Consider the following 14869-nt stretch of genomic DNA (forward strand, 5'->3'; position numbering starts at 1 on the left):
AGTTTATTAAAATTGAAGACATAAAATAAACATACATCGATATCTTTCAGGCATAGGTTGCCTTTCTTCAGTCGAAAAACGTTAGTACAAAAATTAATTAATAAAGAATGCCCGGTATGGTGCTCATGCGAGGAACCGCATGAGTGGGTGCTGGCAACAATTAATAGTTGGAAAACTTGGGCAGCATACCTAAGTGTTTTATATATATAGATTATTACAAAAGATGCAAATTTAAAAATAATAAAGGACAAACACAAAGATGCTTAACAAATATATTTTCGAAACAGAAAATATAAAGGATTACAAATAAACAAATTTTACATTAACTCAATCTTTCTGGCTTTTACATCTGCAAACTCATTTGAAAGTTCAGAATAATTGATGCTTTCCAATATCTATTGGAAAGCATCAATTATTCTGAACTGCTAGCACTACTAAATGATCTTGTGTCATTGTCGTTTTCATGTGGTTTTTAATTCTTTAATTTTGAGAAACTGCATTCTCCTGAAGTCACAGATACAGGTAAAGTGAGTAAAATTTTTGATTCCATTATTACATTTAGAAACAAAGACAGCAGTTCGTTATTATGCAAATATTTGGTAATGGGTAATGAATATCAGTGGGAAGAGATAGATCTAGTAATTTTTTGAAAAGCCCCGTCCCATTGATATCTTTATGCTCGCCATCTGTAAGGGATAGTTGTAAACCTGTGTAGTATTTGCTTAAATCATCTTTTGACATTCCTCCTAATGCTTTAAAATTATACAAAAAGTTATACAAAAAATAGGACAAACAATGATCTTCCCATAACTCAAATCGTTTTTCAATAGAAGCTATTGCTTTATCTAGAACAACGAAGTAAATTTCAATCTTAAATTTCAGTGTGGAGTCCTGAATACATTCATCGCGTGATTCATAATCAAAATTTTTGTTGTTGTTTTTTGAGCTCTTAGAGGTACAATTATCTTTAAAAGTGGCTTATATGTCAGAAGCATTTGCAAGTTTGCTAGAAATTATCAGTTCTTCAAACCTTGCATCAGAACTTTTTTTCTACTAAAAAATGTTTAGCTTCTTTAAGGAGTCTTAAATATGCTATAAGATTTAAACATGGGTTCTACAAAATCTTGCAAACCACATTAAGTTTTTTTAGGATACTATACCATAGTTACCCTGCTAAATGACATGACAGCATCTTTTTCATTATTTTCTGACAACTCCAACAGTGCATCATATATACCATCTAAATGGTATTGCAGTGGTTCAAGAGCATCTATGCGACTTGACCAACGTGTTTCACAGGCTTCCATGTGTTGTGGAGTGGATAGTTGTTTGAATAAAATCAAGGAAGAACTAGACAAATTCTTGGAGGGTATAGATGGGTGAAGTGATTTTTTTTTTTGCATCGTTTGCCAATACCACTACTGGTTTCAATAGAATAAGAAGTTTCATTGTCTGTGAATAAGATAAACAAAAAACAGTAAAAGTATATATTAATTTTTTCATTCTGCAATTTTTCTTTCTTCCATGGCTATAAGCCTAATAAGGATAATGCCATGTTAAATAAATCAGTGATCCAGAAAGTTTAAATCTTTTCTTTTTTTACCCTGTTATATTATATAGAGCTAGTCAGTTGTTATTGTGATTTATGCAAAATAAAAATAGCCAAGTCTACTTTTTCCTAATACTGTATTAGGGAAAACTGTTATATTTAAAATTTACTACTTACTTTCTTTTCAAGGAATGCATGCATCATTATAACATGGGAATATATGAATAATATGGTGGTTATTAATAGGCACTGCTCTTTCTGGACTAATGTTATTAATGGACTCCAGTTTCAGTGCTGAGTTCCTTACCATTTTCAATATTTATTAATATCATTTTGGGTAGCAGTAATAGTCCCATAATAACACTATTTAGGCATACTCAAGTTGGTGGAGAATGAAAAAGGCTGACAGGCTTCTAGGACAGCTCATGGGGTACTGCCAATGATAAGCAGGAATTTTGCGAACAGGCATAAGGAGGTTATCTCTTTTTATAAGGCAGTGAGTATACTACATACAGATCTGGAAACTTCATTGTAAGGAGGATGTGGATCTGTTGGAATGGGTGCAGAGATGAGGAACAAGATTAGTTAGGAACATAAATGGACACTCTTACCAAGTAAGACTTCAGTTCTGCAAATTATATGCTTTTAAACTAGGCACCTGTAAAGAGACTTGATTGAAATGTTTAAGGCTTTGAATGGATTAAGTAAACAAAATGCTGATGGCATCCTTACTCTTTCTCAGATAATACATGCATGCACAAGGAGACATAAATTTAAACTGGAAATGGATGGTTGCAGGAGGATGTGAAAAAATTTTCAGTTAAAATTTAATAGGCTGTTTCAATCGTATAATCATATCTTGAACAGTATAAGAAGTACATTTGGGATTTCTCATGTTGATAATTTGTCCTGAACTGAGATACAGCTGTTGGTAGCTGTTAAATCTCAGCAGTTCAATTGCTAACCAATATGAGGATATGACTTGATCAGCAATTGAATTAGTATTAGAAATTGCCACATGGTCCAGGGAAGCCTATGGCTTATGCTGCACCAGCCAAGAAGAAGAAAAAATAAATAAATAAAATAAATTATAATAATAAGTAAAAAAAAATAATAATTAATTAGAGAAAAGGAAATAGACAACCTGTGCATTTTCCTCCTCCTGTAGGTAATCCAGCTGACCTCTGAATTTTTCCAAATTGTTAGCCTCTTCCACCCATGTATGTAACTTATTCCAGTAATTTATAACTCACTGGCTAAAATAAAACTTCCTGTAATCCATGCTAAACATATCCCCCCCCCCCCCCGTAACTTGAAATTATGGCTCCTAGTTCTAGAATCATTTATAAACGTGAAAATTTGGGCCTCGTTCATTTTACTTATGCCTCTCAGAGCTTTAAACATCTCAATCAAGTCTCCTCTAAGGTGCCAAGTTTTCAAGCTCTGCAACCCACATATTCGAAGTCTTTCCTCATATGGACTCCCTTTTGCCTATCTCACCAGGTGAGTTACTTTTCTTTGGACCCTTTCAAGAAGCACAATTTCTTTAGGTGCAGTCTCCATACTTAAACATAGTATTCCAAGTGTGGTCTAACAATATCAATAGCCGTATATAATGGCATTATGATGTCCTCATCTCTACTAGTAATTGTTCTATAAATCATTGATAGGACACTATAGGCCTTCTTTGCAACCTGTATACAATGCTTAGAAAACTTCATGTCTAACCGTATCGTAATACCAAAGTCCCTTTCCTTCACTACTGGCTTTAGTTCAACTCCATCAAATGTATAAGTTATTTTGCGGTCTGTTCCCCAGGTGTAATACCTTACACTTTGCTGGATTATAGCTGTTATACACCTGTATTACACCTGTTCCCCAGGTGTAATACCTTACACTTTGCTGGATTATAGCATAGCTGCCATTTTTCTGACCATCTCTGAAGTCTATCTAGGTCACTCTGGAGAAGCCTCTGCTTGGCGGTGATCCTTAACTACTTCTACTGATCTTTACATCATCTGCAAATTTAGACATCACGCCCTGTATCCCTTCATTGATGTCATTAATCAAAAACAAAAGTAGTCCTAATGCTGATCCTTGGGGAACCCTACTTCTTACATCAACCCAATCTGAGGAATAACCATTTATCACAACCCTCTGCATCCTGCCCTGAAGTCATCCATCTATCCAGCTAAGGATTTTCCCTGTGATTCCAACCTGTTTCAGCTTATAAAGTAATCACTCATGTCAGACTGAGTCGAATGCTTTGCTGAAACCCAAATAAACAATTTCAAAATTATTCCCTAAGTTCAGCTCTTGAGTGACCCTGTCAAAATAACTAACCAGATTAGTTAAACATGATTTTTCCTTTACAAAACTATGCTGAGTATCCTTCAGAATTCCATTTCTATCTAAATCAGGGATTCTCAGTTTTAGCAATATGGCCCCCAAGAGGGCAAAAATTGTTTTTTTTGGGGGGAGAAAAAATAATGGGCACTACATGGTTTGTGGTCCTCGAAAGTTTGACCCTACTCGATGACATCTTGTTTCTTAATATTTAATTTCTCTCATTGGGTTTTATTTTCCCCTGAGACAACTGATTTTTAACATATAGATATACTATATTAAGAGTGAGTGAGAAATATTGATAAAAGGAAGATAGTGGGCGTGGTTTAATTTAACCACATTTGCTCTTCATAGGCATTAAATGCTTAAGTGCTTTCAGAGGTAATGTCTCCACAATCCATGGCATTTGCGCCTTTTCGACAGCTGCAACCTTGGCGGCGGCATGGTGGGCATGGTTTATTTATTCTTTTGTTTCGTTGGTTAATATATGAGGCATGGATGGGAGAGGAAATGTTTGTCTGTTGTTTCTACTTTCTAAACAACAATTAATATTGATTTATTGTTTCCAAGTGGAAGTTGTTTATTCTTGATGCACAGTGCTTTTGTGAGTGACATGAGCTATGAGAGTTAAATAAAAATAGTTTGTATTTTATTATTTAATTCTTGGCAGTTATTTAAACCATCATAAATCATGTCAAGTGCTGAAAAAAAAGTGTTGACAGTATCTGGATGAATATCTAGCTTATGGTTTTATTGAAAGCCAATTCGACTCGAGGCAGCCTATGTGTCTTATGTGTAATAGTTCTTTTTCAAATGAGATTATGAAACCATCAACTCTTTTAGATCACTTTTTGGTAAACATATCGAATATTTAAAAAATTTAAAACAGAATTTTGAGCACCACAACACAGTTACTTCCTTATTTAAGAAGAACATATAAATAAATGACTATAGAATTATTGCATCTTATAAAATTTAAGAAATAATTGCAGAAACTGGTAGTTCTCATACAGTTTCTGAGATTGTGATAAGACCTGCATTGGAGACTAATTTCAATAGGGATGCATCAGAATCCTTCCAGTATTTTAAAAGCTTTGCCATTGAGCAATGATTCAATTCGAAGACGAATCAATGAGATATCAGTTAACATTGAAGAGCAGCTAATTGACAGACTAAAAACAAAAAAAATTTCTATTCAGATTGATGAATCCACAGTTACTGACAATAACGCCCTTCTAATGTCATGCGTTCGTTATTTCGATGATGATTGTAAATACAAGAATATTTGTTGTTTGTAAAATCTATAGAAACTGACTGTACTAGAGCATCCATTTTTGCTGCTTTAAAAACATGGTTTAATGAAAAACAAGTAGTATTGGAAAATTTGGTATTCTGTGCCATTGATGGTACTACCTCCATTGTTGAAAGACAAAGGTTTTATAGCCCACCTAAAGGAAGTATGTCACGAAGTTCTTGCAATACACTGCATTGTGCACTGACATCATATGGTTGCAAAAATTATTAGTCCATTCTTTATCAAACTCTCAGTATAGTTATTAAAACCATGAATAAAATAAAGCCACATTTTTGTGTTGCTAACGAAGAACAGTATGGGAGGCTTCTTTTACATACAGAAATCAGATGGCTTTCTAAAGGAAACTGTCTAACAAGATATATAAACCTTTTTGATACGATAATTAGGTTTCTAGAAAGCGAAGGAGACAGATTAGCAAACACAAAAACAACACATACTATATGGCTTGGAATTTTTGAAAACTTAATGAAGGTATCACTTCAAATTCAAGGAAAATTAATTATGGTGATAGACTGCTAAGACATATTAAAAGCCATCACTGAAAAACTGGAAATATTAATGAGAAAACAATTTCATGATCTTAGCATTAGTAGAGGCATATGATGCACGAAAGTAAGCTTATATAGCATCAACCAAAAGAAAAAAAAAAAAAATTCCCATTTCACCCACCCATTCGCTCCAGATGTTCTTGTTTATGATGTCCTGGTGATCACTCCACTGTCCTGGCGTGATCACCAGGACAGTGGAGTTTACAATAAATCCATCAGTACAAATGTTAATCGTATTTAGTAGTCACAGGCTTGAACCCTGGTCCATTCAAAGGTTGCACTCCTGACCACTTGGCTATGTCAGGCCTAATGTTTGTCCTAGTACTGCCTTCAATTTATTTAAGCTGTCAACTTCTACAACAACAGGTGGAAGTTTTTTCCAGCAATCAACCACATACTGGCTAAAGGCAAACTTCCACACATCTATTCTACAACTGTCTTTCCTCAATTTGAATATATATATATCCCCTCAGGCGATTAATCTGGGCAAGAGGCAGAATCCCATCAACATTGAGTTTGCTCAAACCATTCAAGGCCTTATACACCTCAATTAGATCACCCCCTCGACGTGGGCACCTGTACGTGGTGAGGGGACCTCCCAGTGACGCTGCTGGACTTCCAGACTAGCATCACTGGGATCCAACGCCCACAGCCCAGGTTCCAGACTTACATCAATGGAATCCGCCGTGTTTGCCGTGCGCTGCGACCCGTGGAAATTCGGAAAGGGGGATCCTGGTGGTTGAGGGGCCCAGCTTCAATACACCACTTTGGCCCCTGCTTCGACAAGACGGGTGGTCCTGGAAGGCCCAGCTAGGATCAATCGGCTAGTAGGCTCGCCTGCGAGGGTCAACTGTGTCAATGCCACGCCCCTACCCTCATGGTCCGAGGGACAGGATTCAGGCTGGCGGCGGTGCGGGTATAGTGTCTGGGTAACCCTGGCGTTCCACTCCTGAGCACATTTATTGCATGTCGGGTAGTGGGCGTCCCTTTGGGCTCCGTGGTGGGTGGGGAGCCCGGGCACTGAACCACTTCAAAACTTCATGAATCCTGATAAATATATTCCTTCAGGGGCCCCAACCCGGTCCCTATCTGAAAATAATGACGGAGAGGCAGATAGCATTATTGCTACAAAGAGGCAGCGAACCGAACTACCATCAGGGCCTGTCCCAAGGTTCTTAATAATGCATTCCACCAACGAAACACCGATTGGTAAAATGTCACCCTTTTTTATACAAAAAGGGTTGGATGGGTTAGCAGGTACACCCAAGTCAGTTAAGAGGCTCCGTTCTGGGGACCTCTTGATTGAAACAAAAAATGACAGGCAGTCTGAACATCTACTCCGAGTAACATCAATCAGAGGAATACCCATAACAGTGACATCACACAGAACACTCAATTCATCGAGAGGTGTCATTGCGGAGTGGGACCTTCTCGATGTCACCGAGGAGGAAATCTGCTCCGAATTAAAACCACGGAGTTATTGCCATCAAGAGAATCACTGCGCGAAGGGATGGAAAAATTGTTAAAACCAGGAGTGTTATCCTGACTTTTAACTCTCCCAAACCTCCTGATGAGATTAAAGCTGGCTACATCAACTGTCCAGTCCGTCCATATGTTCCAAACCATTTATGGTGTTTTAAATGGCAGAAATATGGACATTCTCAAATGGCCTGCCGTGGAGTCCTTGCATGCGCTCGATGTGGTGCAAAGGACCACGAAACAACAGCATGTTCAGCCACGAAACCCACCTGCATTAACTGTGAAGGCGAACACAACACCCGGCCTACTCACGAGCATGCCAGAGGTGGAAAGAAGAAAAAGAAATTCAACAGCTGAAGGCAGAGCTAAACATATCGTACCAGGAGGCAAGGAAAGCAGTGAAACCTCTCAACATCAGAAAACCTACCTACGCCCAGAAGGTAGCAGGGAGGTGTTCGATTGGGACTCAGACGGACATGTCCGTCCCTCCAAAAGAATCATTTACTCCCATTGCACGTTATCTTTTAAGCTCCCAAAAACCTGCACAGAAGGACCAATCAGCTGCCACTCCTATATCGGTACCTCCTAATGCTCCACAAATAACAAAAGCAAATGCAAAAGAAAAGAATAAGAAAGGTGAAATACCACCTAGTACCCAAGAAAACATGGATGTCGAGCAGAAGGAGGTACAAGAAAACTCAGTTTTGGAGCTCTTTGCTGAGGAGGAAATGGACACTGGACAGCGTCCATACTTCCCCAGGAAGGAGAAAGCCAGAACTGAAAAAGGTAAGCCCTCAGCACCTCGGAAGCCGCCTGATGGACCCACCAATCCAAAATAATGGCTAAATTCCTACAGTGGAACTGTTGTGGATTCCGGCAAAATACTGATGACATCAAGGCACTCCTGCAAAAGCACAAACCAGCTTGCTTTTGCATACAGGAGACTTATTTAAAGGCAAATGACGACCCCACTATGCATAACATTATCATCATTCGTAAGGATAGAATTGTGGACGGTCCTGCTCATGGAGGAGTCGCAATCCTCATCGGCAACCAGATCCCATTTCAGCCTTTGCAGCTTACAACTAGCATTGAGGCTGTAGCAATTCGCCTTTCAGTGGGGTTCTTATTAACTGTCTGCTCCGTTTATTTGCCACCTGGGATTGACATCCCCCAGAAAGGCCTTGATGATCTTATCATGCAATTGCCTTCCCCTTGTTTAATTCTTGGGGATTTCAATGCACATAATTCTCTGTGGGGTGGTGCTAACATCAATCGCAGGGGGCGAGTCATAGAGCGTATGCTCACTGACAATGGCCTCTCCCTCTTAAATGTGGGAACAAACACCTTCTTCCACATGCCTACCGTACATTCTCCGCCATTGATCTTTCTATCTGCTCCCCTTCTCTCCTTCCTTCACTTACTTGGGAGGTAGAAGAAAATCCATATGGAAGCGATCACTTCCCCATGATAACAACCCTAACTAGTGGTAGACCCTGTCTGCCATTTAGTTTACCGCGGTGGAAGATTGATCAGGCTGACTGGAATGCCTTTCAATATCTGGCAAACTTTGACATTGCTACAGTCAGTCAGGAGCCAATCAATGAAGCAGTCATGTATGTCACAGAAACGATTGTCCAAGCAGCTGCAATTGCAATCCCAAAATCATCCAGCCGGTTCCCACTATTTCCCAAACCTTGGTAGAATTCAGAATGCATGGCAGCAAAAAAAGCACAAAACAAAGCGTGGGGGATATTCCGCCGATATCCCACGACTGAAAATTTAATATCATTCAAACGTGCATGTGCGAAAGCGCGTTATGTATGACATCAGAGCCAAAGGAAATCTTGGATTCGTTTTACATCTTCCATAACTCAGGCTGCTAGCTCAAAAGTAGTCTGGGATAAGATCCGGAAAATGAAGGGAAAATATTCACCATGCCCTTCAGTGATCCTCAAGCACAACGGATGTCCAATTGCAGATCGAACTGCAGTTGCAAATACTTTAGGGGAAACATTTGCAAATATCTCTGCAACAACATCTTTTCCCGCAGAGTTTTTGGCCCTGAAAAAGAAAATTGAGAAAAACCCACCGAACTTCTCTTCAAAAGGGCTTGAATCGTATAACAAGCCCTTTTTACAGGAAGAGTTAAATGCAGCACTCTCTCTCACGCATGCAAGTGCTGTGGGGCCCGATAACATCCACTACGAAATGCTAAAACACTTCTCACCACAATCTAAGGATCACCTTTTAATTCTGTTTAACAGAATTTTTATTCACAAACAATTTCCGGATTCCTGGCAAATTGCTATTGTCCTTGCTTTCCCAAAACCAGGAAAAGACCCTATCAATCTAAGTAACTAACGTCCTATTGCTCTGACAAGCTGTTTGTGCAAAGTCCTGGAAAGAATGGTTAATGCACGCCTTGTATGGTATTTAGAAACAAATGGTCTGCTTTCCAGGACACAGTGCAGCTTCCGAAGAAATCAATCCACTCTGGATAATTTAATCCAATTGGAAACGTCCATGCGTGATGCTTTTATTAAATCCGAGCATTTGGTAGCAGTTTTCTTTGATATTGAAAAAGCGTACGACACAGCCTGGCGATTTGGGATTTTAAAAGACCTCTATAACTTTGGTCTTAGAGGTAACCTTCCTCTTTTTATTAAAAACTTTCTTTTGAATCGCCAGTTTCAAGTCCGTTTAGGATCCACCCTCTCTCGAGTTTTCTCTCAGGAAGAGGGAGTCCCACAAGGATCCGTTCTAAGTCACGCTTTTCGCAATCAAAATAAACTCTATCGCAGAACAACTTCCACCGACTGTAAACAATGCCCTCTATGTTGATGACTTTGCTATGTTTTGTAATTCATGCAATATGAGGGTCATTGAAAGGCAATTGCAGAAAACCATTGATCATCTTACAGCTTGGTCTTTGGCTAATGGGTTCAGATTTTCATCACAGAAGACTGTTTGTGTACACTTCTGTCGCAAACGTAATCTTCATCCTGACCCAGAATTAAGGCTTGGGCAAAATAACATCCCAGTTGTAGCAGAATTCAAATTCCTTGGACTTATTTTCGACAAAAAGCTGACATTTTTACAACACATTCGTCAGCTGAGGACAAGATGTGTCAAAGGGCTTAACATCCTTCGTGCCCTTTCGTCAACTTCATGGGGCGCAGATCGTTCAACCCTTCTTCGCCTTTACCGAGCACTTGTCCGTTCCAAACTCGACTATGGGTCTCAGGTTTATGGTTCTGCTAGAGATAGTGCACTTCGGTGGTTAGACCCAATCCACCATCAAGCCATCCGGACAGCCACTGGAGCATTTCGCACATCTCCTGTCCAAAGCCTTTATGTTGAAGCAAATGAACCATCTCTGTCTCTTCAACGTAAGCAGTTGTCCTTACAGTATGCCTTCAAATTAAAATCCCTGCCCGATCATCCCACGTGGCCATCCGTTTTTGAGCCGCGCTGGGAAAACCTCTACAACACCCGCGGACTGCCAACAAACCTTTTGGTATTCGCATTCAAGGGCTGCTGAATGAGCTGAACTTGACGGTAGACAACGTTGCCTGGTCACCAAGGCAATTCTTTCCACCCTGGCATGCTTATTTTCCAACTTGCGACTTCTCCCTTAAGATCTGGGAGAAGGCTACTACACTGCCATCTGTCTACCAGCAACTCTTTGCGTCACATAGACAGCAGCATTCTGACTTTCTGCCAATCTATACAGATGGCTCAAAGTTAGAATGTTATGTGGGATCTGCTGTTGTCTTCCCTCACAAAACTTTATCCTATAAGATCCCACAAGAAACTAGCATTTATACTGCAGAGTTGCATGCAATACAATCAGCCCTAGATCACATCAAAAATCGCGACTACCAGAGGTATATGATTTATTGTGATTCATTGAGCGTATTACAGGCACTAGTATCGGTGAGGTATAACCCTCATCCGATCCTGTCCAGGATCCGGAAGATTCTTTTTTCTCTTGTGGAATTAGAATTTGATATTCGCTTTTGCTGGATCCCAAGCCACATTGGGATCCGGGGAAATGAATTAGCTGATACCGCTGCCAAATCAGCCATTTCCCTGGATAATCATTGCCTTTCAGTCCCTTATACAGACTACAGGCAAATAATACGTTCTAAATTACTCTCCCAATGGCAAGATTCTTGGCACGGACAGGCCACAAATAAATTACATCGCATCAAGCCTGTAATTACGCAATGGCAGTCCAGTCTACGCAGGGTCCAAAGAGAGGAAGTTGTTCTTGCTCGGCTCCGCATAGGTCATAGTCATCTAACACATTCCTATTTGCTGAGGGCGGATGACCCACCTATGTGTGAGATGTGTAATGTTATTTTAACCGTCTGTCATCTTTTTATAGAATGTCCTGTTTTTATAGAAGCGCGACGCTTGTGCTTTACTGCTTTTAATAATTTGACTGAGCCATTTACACTCAGTCAGATAATAGGTGACAAAGACAATATGTCCGACGTTTTTAACTTTCTACAAACTATTAATTTTTATACAAGGATCTAAGTTTTTATACTTTTTATGCTTTTATTTGGTCCTTTTTAACGTAATAATTAATTGTTTGACATGGTAGCCTTGGCTACCAAAATGTTTAGCAGCATCTTAAATTTGACTTGGCGCATTATGGCTTTAGCTGCCAAAAATGCGCCATTAAAAACCAAACCTAGTCACCAGACACTGTAATTTCCAAATCTTAAGCCATTCTTCGTAAGAGCAACCCTTTGTTCCATTCAATAATCTTGTTGCCCTTCTCTGTACTCATTCCAACAGCTCTACATCCTTCTTAAAATGGGGCTTCCAGACCTATATGTAGTACTCAAGGTGTGGCCTGACCATTGCCTTATACAAGGGAATAATCACCTCCTTATCCTTGCTAGAAATATTTTTGTATATCATTGACAAGACACCATGAACTACTCTTGCAGACTGTCTGCACTGCTCAGAACTTCATATCTGACTGTACAATTATCCCCAGGTCCTTTTCATTCTCTGCCACCTTCAGTGTGGTACCACACAGTTGATATATTACTCTGGAGTTACTGCTACCCATATGCAGTACCTTACATTTGTCAATGTTAAATTTCAGTTGCCACCTCTCAGCCCATCTGCTCAATGCTTCTAGATCCTCTTGCAGGTAGCATACTGTCATTAACAACCCTGCCAACCTTCATATCGTCTGCAAACTTAGAAATTAAGTCTGATATACCTTCATCAATATCATTAATAAATACAGACAACAACAATGGACCCAACACTGAACCCGGGGAGACTCCACTAATAACATTAGTCCACGAAGAGCAGTGTCCATTGATTACCACTTTCTATCTTCTCCCACTCAACCATCCCTTTATCCATAGCAGCATTTTGCCCTTAATGCCATACTGCTCCAATTTGTACAGTAGTCTTCCATGTGCAACAGTATCAAAAGCTTTATCCAATCCAAAAGCTAGTATCCAATCAAATTGGTCAGACAAGACTTTCCCTTAACAAACCCATGCTGTGTCCAAACTATAACCGAAGTGTTGTCTAGATGATCCTGCAGTGCTTCTTTAACCTGTGCCTCTGTTAATTTCCCCAGAACACAAGTTAAACTAACAGGTCTGTAATTACTTGTGCCATCCTTTGATCCTCCTTTGTGAATTGGGGTTACATTTGTACATCTCCAGGCCATGAGTACCTCCCCTGAGTCCAAAGAAGCTCTCATAATTATGGCTAAAGGTTTGTTTACTTCCTTTGCTGCCTCCTTTAATATAACTGGATAGATCCCATCTATTCCAGGTGCCTTTTTTATGTTTATCTCCTCCATTTTTTCTCAGTTATTAAAAAACCATTTAATTCACTACCATAGTTTAATACACCTCTTGTATTCCCCTCTCTGAATAACTCCTCATATGTGAATGTAGGCGCAAAATACTCATTCGGTTTGTTAGCTACCTGAACGGGATCATATGCAGGAGTTAGCTAAAATCAACGAATCTCTCACCAAGGAATGATCTTAAGAATTTAGATCATTTGTGTTCTTTAAAAGGTGAAATGAAAAATAGATTTTCAGACATATTTTCTTTTGAAATGAAGCCATGGATGTTAGATCCAATTGGATGTGATGCGGGGTCTGCTAGTGAAGGAAGTCAAGATCTCATTGAATTGAGATGTAACAAAGAATGCGAATATAAATTTGAAAAAAAAGTGGAATGGCTGAGTTGTTGGGGGGGGGGGTGGTCAAAAACAACTAAACTTCTTTATCCAACAACGCTGTCTGAAATGGCCAAAGTACTGCTTTGTTTTCCAACATCTTATATGGTTGAAAGTGGTTTTAGTTCAGTAAATAAAATATTACAAAGGAAAGAAACAGAATTGATATATGTTCAAGATGAGGCATTAGAATTAAACATAATTAAACATCATAGCAAACATTGAACTTTTAACTAAGAAGCATTAGACGCAGGAATCCCATTGAATAAAAAAAAGTAAGCATAAAGTATTTTCACATTTAAAAATTTCATGGGGGGGTGCAATTAGAAAAAAATTTTTTTATAAATTTATAAAAATTTATAAAATTATAAAATAATTATCAAAATTTATAGGGCGATAATTAAAAAAAGATTGAGAAACATAGGGCGCTGACTCTCTTTAAAAATTACAGCTGTGAATGACAGGCTTCAAAAAAGCGATGTGTTTGCCTTTTTATTTACCTAATTGTTATTTTATATTGTACTTTAAACGTAGTCTTATAGTTATTGTTATGCTAGTTATTTTTATTTTTAATTTAGATAAAGAGTTTTTGTAGATTACTGCTTAATATACGTAAAACCGTTATTTTGTTTGAATCTTGCAGCCATTGTTTTTGTATAGAGTAGTAGGGAAGTCAAATTTTAATTGTGTTAACTAGGCAGCTCTAACATATAATTATATAGCGTAATATGCGTCACTGCATTTAGGATTCTGTTAGATAGCGTAGTATTGACAATTAATTAATTAAATTTATTGATCTTATTAATTTAAAATATCATGCCTCAGACTAGAGCAGCAAAGCAACGGGCACAAAGTGCAGGAGTGCTGTGACTCGGGGGAGAACTGAGGGGGGAAATTCTCCAACGCATCACAGCCTAAAAAAATGTGCAACTTGTGAAATGTTTGCCAAACTCTCTGGAACAGAACATGATGTAGCCAAGGAGGATGTCTTTGTGTGTGTGTGTATGCCAGGTGCAGAGAGTGTCTGCACCTGGCACGCACACACACACACACACACACACACACACACACACACACACACACACACACACACACACACACACACACAATCAGAATGTCTTATAATGGGGGATTTTAACTTCCGAGATATTGACTGGAACTTGTGGGTTGGTCACTCACACACTAGTAAGGCTTTTGTGGATTTATTGGATGATTGTTTTCTGCAGCAGCATGTTCGAGAGGCAACCAGAGAGGGTAATACTCTTGATCTGGTTATCAGCAGTGATCATTCATGTATTAAGAATTTACAGATAAAAGAACCACTAGGTGGCAGTGATCGCAGTGTACTGATGTGGGATTTATTTAAGGATATAATTACCATCACAGGTAAAGGAAAGA

General features: G+C 38.9%; 1 protein-coding gene across 1 annotated transcript in view; it reads left to right on the forward strand.

Moving 5' to 3' along the window:
• Positions 1-469: 469 nt before the first annotated feature.
• The window catches only part of LOC150083188 (winged helix repair factor 1-like), a 141401-nt gene continuing 127001 nt past the window's right edge, over positions 470-14869 (forward strand). Inside the window, exon 1 of the mRNA XM_090377092.1 lies at positions 470-527. The gene's annotated coding sequence lies outside the window, so the exon portion shown is untranslated. The remainder of the gene's footprint in view (positions 528-14869) is intronic.

The sequence above is a fragment of the Mastigoproctus giganteus genome, chromosome 7 (assembly GCF_048544385.1).
Source record: "Mastigoproctus giganteus isolate SK-2022 chromosome 7, ASM4854438v1, whole genome shotgun sequence".
NCBI lineage: Eukaryota > Metazoa > Arthropoda > Arachnida > Uropygi > Thelyphonidae > Mastigoproctus > Mastigoproctus giganteus.